The sequence below is a fragment of the Diadema setosum genome, chromosome 6 (genome assembly GCF_964275005.1).
Source record: "Diadema setosum chromosome 6, eeDiaSeto1, whole genome shotgun sequence".
In the NCBI taxonomy this organism is placed as follows: Eukaryota; Metazoa; Echinodermata; class Echinoidea; order Diadematoida; family Diadematidae; genus Diadema; species Diadema setosum.
Window position 1 is genome coordinate 26,621,605 of NC_092690.1, and position 7,824 is coordinate 26,629,428.

At 35.7% G+C, this 7,824-nt stretch overlaps 1 long non-coding RNA gene across 1 annotated transcript; it reads right to left on the reverse strand.

Moving 5' to 3' along the window:
• Positions 1-1,859: 1,859 nt before the first annotated feature.
• On the reverse strand, positions 1,860-7,558 carry LOC140230293 (uncharacterized). Its single transcript, XR_011901385.1, has 4 exons — positions 7,515-7,558; positions 6,441-6,637; positions 3,503-3,571; positions 1,860-2,359 (listed from the first exon to the last, which is right to left on the reverse strand). It is a non-coding gene; the product is annotated as an uncharacterized lncRNA (long non-coding RNA).
• Positions 7,559-7,824: the final 266 nt, after the last annotated feature.

Below are 7,824 nucleotides of genomic sequence, written 5' to 3' on the forward strand. Positions count from 1 at the left end.
TGCTCCTAGTTGGCTCTTCTGCCAGTATACAGCATACACTCTGTCCTCGTACTGACACGGAAGAGTTGCTGATGTTCCAACACCAAGGGTGATACGTGGCTCTGTGCCGACTTCTCGGGCGTTACCTGTATGGAATCGGTATTGCACATCAGGATTCCGTAAATTTGTTCCCTCACCTATGAGTAGACAATCTCGTTTACCTATATTTTTGTATTTACTTTCTGCAGCAGTGTATCGATTTTTTACGTCCCGTATCTCTGGTATACTCGCAGCCCTAAAACTGAATTGCTGTCGCATACACAAACAGGTCAAGAATACCAGTGGCTAAATATCACCAGCGGTTAAATACAACATTTCATTCACATGCAACTGTATAACGTATGGTATACTTTCCATATGTGGTCTACTAGCCACACCTAGCTGGAAAGCAGCAGTCAATCTCAGGTTGTAAGTATAAAAATGATAAAGATGCGTTTAAAACAACCCTATTAACAATATGTCAGCAGCACTGGAAAGAACTCTACAATTTGCAGGCCTATTTTACTTACAGGATAAAGATGTGATCAGTAGAAACCCAACAATTATGGCGATGAAATGCAGTTCAGCCATGTTGCCTAAGGTACACCAAAAATGGTTGGGTATGCTCACATTAGAACGTGACCAAAATCTTCGCGGGAGAGGCAGCAGACTTTGCTCATCCGTTTGTTTGTGTATGTAATTTATGCAGACATTGTTTGCACAAATTTGAACTCTGTAGGATGATAGACTTTCTTTTTTTTTTTCTTTTTTTTCCTGTTTGAAGTGTTATATTTGTCATTATATACACATACATAGTCATTTCAGACCAATCATTGAAATGCATGAAAATGAACAGAAATGATGAAGGCATATAATCTTATACTCCATTTAATTTATTGGTACCGGCAACAAACAGCGTCGGTTCCATCATGATTGCAAGAGGTGATAGGCTTGTTTTAATATTGGAATCAAAGTTAATCATTCATCAAGACACAGTATGACAAATATTGTACCGACATTAAATTAGTGGACTTTGCCTTAAGTCCTGTAAGTCTTTACCTGTCGACACACGTGATTCAAAGACTTCACACATCACTACCGGTCGTAATAAGACGCATTGTTCTTTCACACGCAAAGTCTTCATAAAGATTCCCTGCGTGTGCATAATAGTACCCGTGTAGTTTATGAAGAAGAACCTTAAGGTCGAAATTCAGAAAGCTTGTTTTGTTTTGTTTTGTTTTTTCAATCTTGTCTATGAAATAAGCACATTTTGATTGCATATAAACGCACATGACAAACTGCCAACGCCAAAACCTAAATTCAAAACCCGATATCATTAGAATGATGTCGACTTCCTTTATCTAATCTAACAGTGTAAATCTGGATTAATTTGTTTGCAGTACAGTGAACATCAGGCATCTCATTTTGTAGTAAAAGCGAGTTGAATATGTTTGATTGTGTATCTTTCAAATTTGTTGCATACAATTATGCTTATAGCACCCGCTAAAAGTTGCGCCTCACACACTCACACAGACTTACACACACACACACACACACACACACACACACATTACACCCATACATGGACGTGTACACATGTGTTCATCTATTGATTTACACGTTTTGATTGACAAAATTGGTGTTGAATGGGAAAATAAATTTCTTCTATTACACATGTAAGCATTCAGGTCACTCAAGTATGTCCCTCTCTCACACAAAGATGACAATGTTCATGGTGACTCTAATTATCTTTTGTTTAACATTTTATTACAACGAAAACATCAACATCAACGTGCTTCGGAACATTAAAAAAACAAAACAAAAAAAAAAAACAGCTAGCAAGTCATCCAAAGATGCGATTGTGTATCACTCCATGTAATCTTACATATGTCTGGCAAATTGTGCTCATTGTTGTCCAATAATCTTTCCAATTTGATATCAATACAAGCATAAAAACCTGTAAATTGAATTCATCACTGAAAACTCCGGCAGTGATTACGGAAGCTCTCGACGTCGGTCACTTTGCCTTCGTACTTAACGTAAATGAATTAAAGAACTCTCTATGTTATACATCATTATAATTATCATTTACTATGTTAACACAGGGATGCTCATTCTACAATGTGATGCAATTATTTCCTTCATTTTAGGGTGTGCAAAAAATAGTACGATGTTCAGCATAATTATGTTTAAAACCTGTGTCTGTACAAAGCGAACACATCTGTGTTATCGAAAAAGAAAGTCCAGGAACTGAAGATAGTTTTCCTAAAGTATGGGAGGTCTAGGAATTTTGAGAACGACGAAAACCGCGAGGAGCACAGTTCCAGTGCGTTATGCTGATCTGGACATAAAGAAAAGGAAGAGAGACATAGAAATACATATAATCAGTATATTTTTCTTTTAATCACACACATGCCATCGCATTCATACAATCAAGAAAGGATAATGTCATGAATTCTTTACAATAACGAATAATTTTTTATTTCTTATCATAAGTATTTCAAACAATTTCCATAAAGCAGCAAGAGAAGGGGATAAATGGACATCGATCCCATCCCAAACACTTTCCCCTCCGGTCCACCGCCTTAGTACACAGTGTTGGAAGACGCATACGACGATCAAAAGGTTACTGATACCACCACTTCACTCTTTACGTTGGCCTTCTTTTTACAATCAGAATTTGCATAGATTAAAAAAAAACAAAAACAGGGCACCACATCGTTGAATGTCAGATTTGAAATAGAAAAAAAAAATGCTTCATAGTGTGGCAGAGGAAATCACACACAACCTCCCATTGGTAAGTCGATTAATTGCTTAATTCGTTTACAAATCATTTCTCGGAAAAAATAAAACAAAGGTGAAAGAACGAATGCTCATGTGAGATACAAAGTATTGTTGACTAAAATCCCTGCCAGTGCCTAGCCCTGTGATGTTGCAGCGCCCTCTGTGGATTGGATTCCGAGAGTACACTAATACCGCTTCATAGCCCGCGTATTCAGCAAACACAAATGAAGTAGGATAAAACAATATTCTCGATTGACAACAACTCCGGGCAAAGTTTTAAAGGGATGGTACAGTGTCGGTTGAGATGGGGCTTCAGGTTTCCAACGTTTTTTTGGGTTGTTGTGTTTTTTTGTTTGTTTTTTTTTTTTGACGATGATTTTTTAGATACTGAGATACATGTTGTGAAATATAAAAGCACATAGAAATTCATAGTTTATTTGATGAAAATTGGTTTTGAAATGGCTGAGATATTCCAAACAAAGCGATCCTAGTAAAAGGTTGCATATCTCAACCATTTTAAAACCGATTTTCATTAAATAAAGTTTGAATTCCTCTTAAAATTGCATGCTCTTCTACATTTCATCAAGTGGTTTCTAAATGTCTTCAAAAAGTTAAAAGCTGAATCCTCACCTCAATCAATACTACACCATCCCTTACACCTTTGGTCTCTCAACAGCCCAAGTTTTCTTTGTAAACTAACCTGTCAGGACGACGTCTATCCTGTCAATGATCAATCTATCCACTGGTGTACCAGCCATATGGGAACATCCTGAAATGAAGAAAAAAAAATTGTAAGATCTTCATACATGTGAACACAAAACATCTTATACTATGTGTACAAAATCCGTCATAATCAAATGCTGAAGACGAAATAGAAACCTGGACTATTCAGTTGAATCCCACTTCAAACTTCTATGTCGTTTTTAAGCAGAATAAACAATGTAATGTGATGACGTAAACAAACACCAGAAGATAATGAAATGAATGAATAAACAAATCTCCTTGTTTTATTTTGCAGGAGAGGAGGAAATGAGGATTATACATATTGCGTCTTCAATACAGTGTTTATATTAAACCTACTAATCAAACCTTCGGGACCTCGAATGCACTCAGTGAAATTTGCCAGTTCTCAAATTCTGTTGGTAGAGCTATTTACTGAGGCAGGATATTTACATACGGATGAAAAAAAAAAAAGAACAACAATTCCAATTGACATGCATTCCGATACTGATACGAAAGAAAAAAGAAGGTAAAGTCTGAATATGTAACAATGTGGATTTCACTCGCCAGAGCAGGGATAGTCTGCGTGGAGCTTTTCATGTCCGAAACAGACTGGACACTTTACGACTAATTGCGGGAATGATTTCTATACCATAAACGACATGCATCATTCAAAACTGGTCCATTTTGCTCGAATATTCACATTTCTGCTGGTAAGCAAAACACCAAAAAGAGAGACATTGGTTAACACATGGATTTGTTTGAAGTTCCCAAGATACTGTAAATTTATACATTCAAATATATATGAAGGGGTCGGTGCAATATAGTGCTAACCCACACTTTTGTCAAAATCGAGATACATGCATTTTCATAATCCTTATCCTTCACTCTAACCTCTGTGAAAATATCATATTTGAATTCAACCAATAAGACGGTAAAAAAATGCATGCATTCATGTTTTATTAAAGGTCCAGTTTACCTTTGGGAGCAGTGATTTCAAAAATGTTCAAGATATCACATTTAATGCATATGTGTAGGTCTGGTGTATCACAAAACATCCTACCATATAAAATTTGTGCAATAAAGCCTAAAATATGAGAAGATATCAGCATTTTTCTCAATAAACCATAACTGTATACGGTTTAGTCTGGAAGCATTCTTATTATAGCTATTGTTCGCATTTTGTGTATTTAACAATACTTAACATCGATTATACGGATTCAAATTTTTACAGTGGTTGTTTCTACCCCTAACTCACATTTTAGAACTATTTTAAAGCACTAATGTTGGGTTTTTGTTTCATCTGCAAATGGTAAATTATGCCTTTAGTGTACAATGGATGGACTTTCCAAACATTCAACAGTGATTATCTCAAAATGACTATTGTGTGGGTTAGCACTATATTGCACCGACCCCTTCATATATTCATTGCAAAGAATAAAAAAGAAAATAAGATTTAAACAGACAACAATATAGAAGAAATATAAAACATCGAGCAAAAATGTTTTGTACATGTGTACAACACAAATTACAGCAAATAGTTCTGATCGACGATATTTTCCAGTATCTTTATTAATATGCACATTGCAGATTTGTTCGTGGCAACAAATAGTTTAGATGTAATAAAGGACGATGGGTATTATAGTTGGGATATCATACTGTATTATAGACTTCGATAAAGTGAAATATTTCGGTTTTAAAACGAATATAATTGGAGAAATATCATGGAGATGAACAGTGAAAATGAAAGTGAATGTTGACAGAAGTACTTGGAATAGTGTGTTAGTTTCTGGTTAATCTTGTTTATGATTTGACGCGTGTACGCTTAAACAAGACGCTTTACCCACTGCCATGAGGCATAAAAACATTAAAATCAGAATTACAACACACAAAAAGACCTAATGATTAACACAATCTGCCGGTTATTGGCAATACAGAGGAAGTGATATTCCATCGCCTTTCAAAAGTTTGAGAACATTGATATACAACTGTACTATATGACCTGTCACAAAGCTACCCCGATAGTGTTGCAAAATATGAAATGAACAAAAGAGGAATATGCCCGGGAAAGTTCGGTATAAACTACCCAATTTGGTAATTCCTGATTATTATTTCTGAAGTTATAAATCACAGTCATGTGCCATATGTACGTAAGTAAAGTCTATGATATGAATACAGCAAAATAGAAATGTTGTACAATTGTTGTTGTTTTTTTTTTAATGGAAATAATAAGAATACCTCGAATAATACAGATTCATGATTCCGGACTGGTGAATATCAAGATCAATTAGTCTTCAGTTGTGTTCTTTCGGGGAAATTACGAAGATTTTTGTATTCAACTTCAAGTTGCCACACACATATTCTGTTGACAAACACATGCACTTTCACTTTTAACATTCCCTTTTAGAAATCCTTACACCTTTTTGTATGAGTTCTTGTTGTTGTTGCTAGAGTTGACAAATACTTGTAAATGCTAAACCGCTGCACTTGAAACTATTAGGGTTAGTTTCTCAAGCCTGTATTCCTGCAAATAATTAGCTTTATTTTTTATTCTTGTGATTGCTTTCCTACCTGATGTAGAAGAAATTTATTGTCAGAAATCTGCGGGTCTGTGAAATTCAGAATTGTATGAGATAGCTTTTTATAACTAATTATAGGAAAAATTATGCGTTGGTGGAAATCTAAGTGTTTGTAAAAAATCTGTTTTGTTTAATTTTTAGCGATAGCTTATCATACCTGAAGATGGTCAAACAATGTATTGGTGGATAGATTATAGTTTTTAAACTTCCAAAATTAAAATAGGGGAAAATGACTCGAGAATTGAGACTTTATCAGTCTAACGAGTTGACGGAACACATGGTTATGTATATGACTACGGACCGTCAGCATGGACCGTGATGGAGCAGTTTAATACTCACAGTGGTCGGCGGTTCTTGGAGCGCCCTCTCTTCACCGGCTCGCCGAAATCAAGCACGAAATCGGGGGTCCGTTTTTCGTTGTCATTCTCTCTCACGTCGACTTCAAAGTCGTCGTTGTCGGAGGCAGAAGTGAAGACCAGCATCGCCAGAGAGACGAATACGACGATGAGCAGCGTCTTAGAAGCCATGATGAAGTCCTTCGTACAATTAAAGAACATTTGGCTGTAACATTTTTCAGGGAAACCTGACAATCCTCCCACCCCATCCCCTCCACGGCAATTATCTCGAACATGCAGTATTCTTCAAATGAAACGACCTAAATGAACACTATTTCCAGAAAAGAAATACCTTACAGCTCTTTCATTTCATAATTCTGTTATCAAAAAAGTGATGTTCATATCTTTTTTTTTCGAAAAATGAAATAAAACATTGAATTGAATTGAATTGAATTGAATTATGATGAAGGCTTTGCCAAACCAATTTTTCTTTAATTTATCTAACATCTATCTAAAACCAATTAAAACATATCTATAAGATATCAACATTTCCAAAACATTACAAAAGTATTAGACTCTGTCACGTAAGAAATATCAATCTTATTTTCCTCGATTATAAGAGTTAATCTCTGTTATCAAGAATTATGTTTAATGTCTTAAATATTACTGTGTACACAGTCTAAGTTACGATGTCATACCAGAGACACGAAATGCCAGGAAACATCTGCTTTTCATCGAAATTGCCATGCTCTCGATAAAGTTGATAAGTTTACCTGTACAACACACTTTCACAGGGTGTACACACATGTACACATATATAGACACACACAAAAAAAAAAACCCTGACAAACACACACTCAAATACAACGAAGACAAAACTAATGAGTCCCTAACCGTTCTTTTTATTTTAACACGCACAACTCTGTAGAAGCAACTAATAAGTAAGAAAATAGTGGCATTATGCAAACTGGAATAATTGAGTTAACCTTAAAGATAGAAATGTTCTAGATATTGCTTGCGAGAAAGATCTATCTAATCAACTCTATGAACATTCTATGGGTTTGGTTAACACACTTACCTTTGATATGCTGCGATTTGCGAAGCTTACTCAGGAAATCCGCAAGAAGATGTAATCGCTGCTTTGCTCCATCGCTCGTTTTTATAGTCGGTGAAATGACCCTTGCATCCCATGAGCAAAGCAAACCAAATTTGTTTCCACTCTCTCATCAACAGAAGGAGGTTCATATTTCAGCAATAAACCAGCGCAATTACAAACAAAGTTACGGTATTTTGACAGCGACCTGTCAAACTAATTTCGTTCCGTTACGTAATCATTGCTCAAGTGTCTCTCTACAAGACGCTCATCTGGGCATTCTGCGACTCAATAT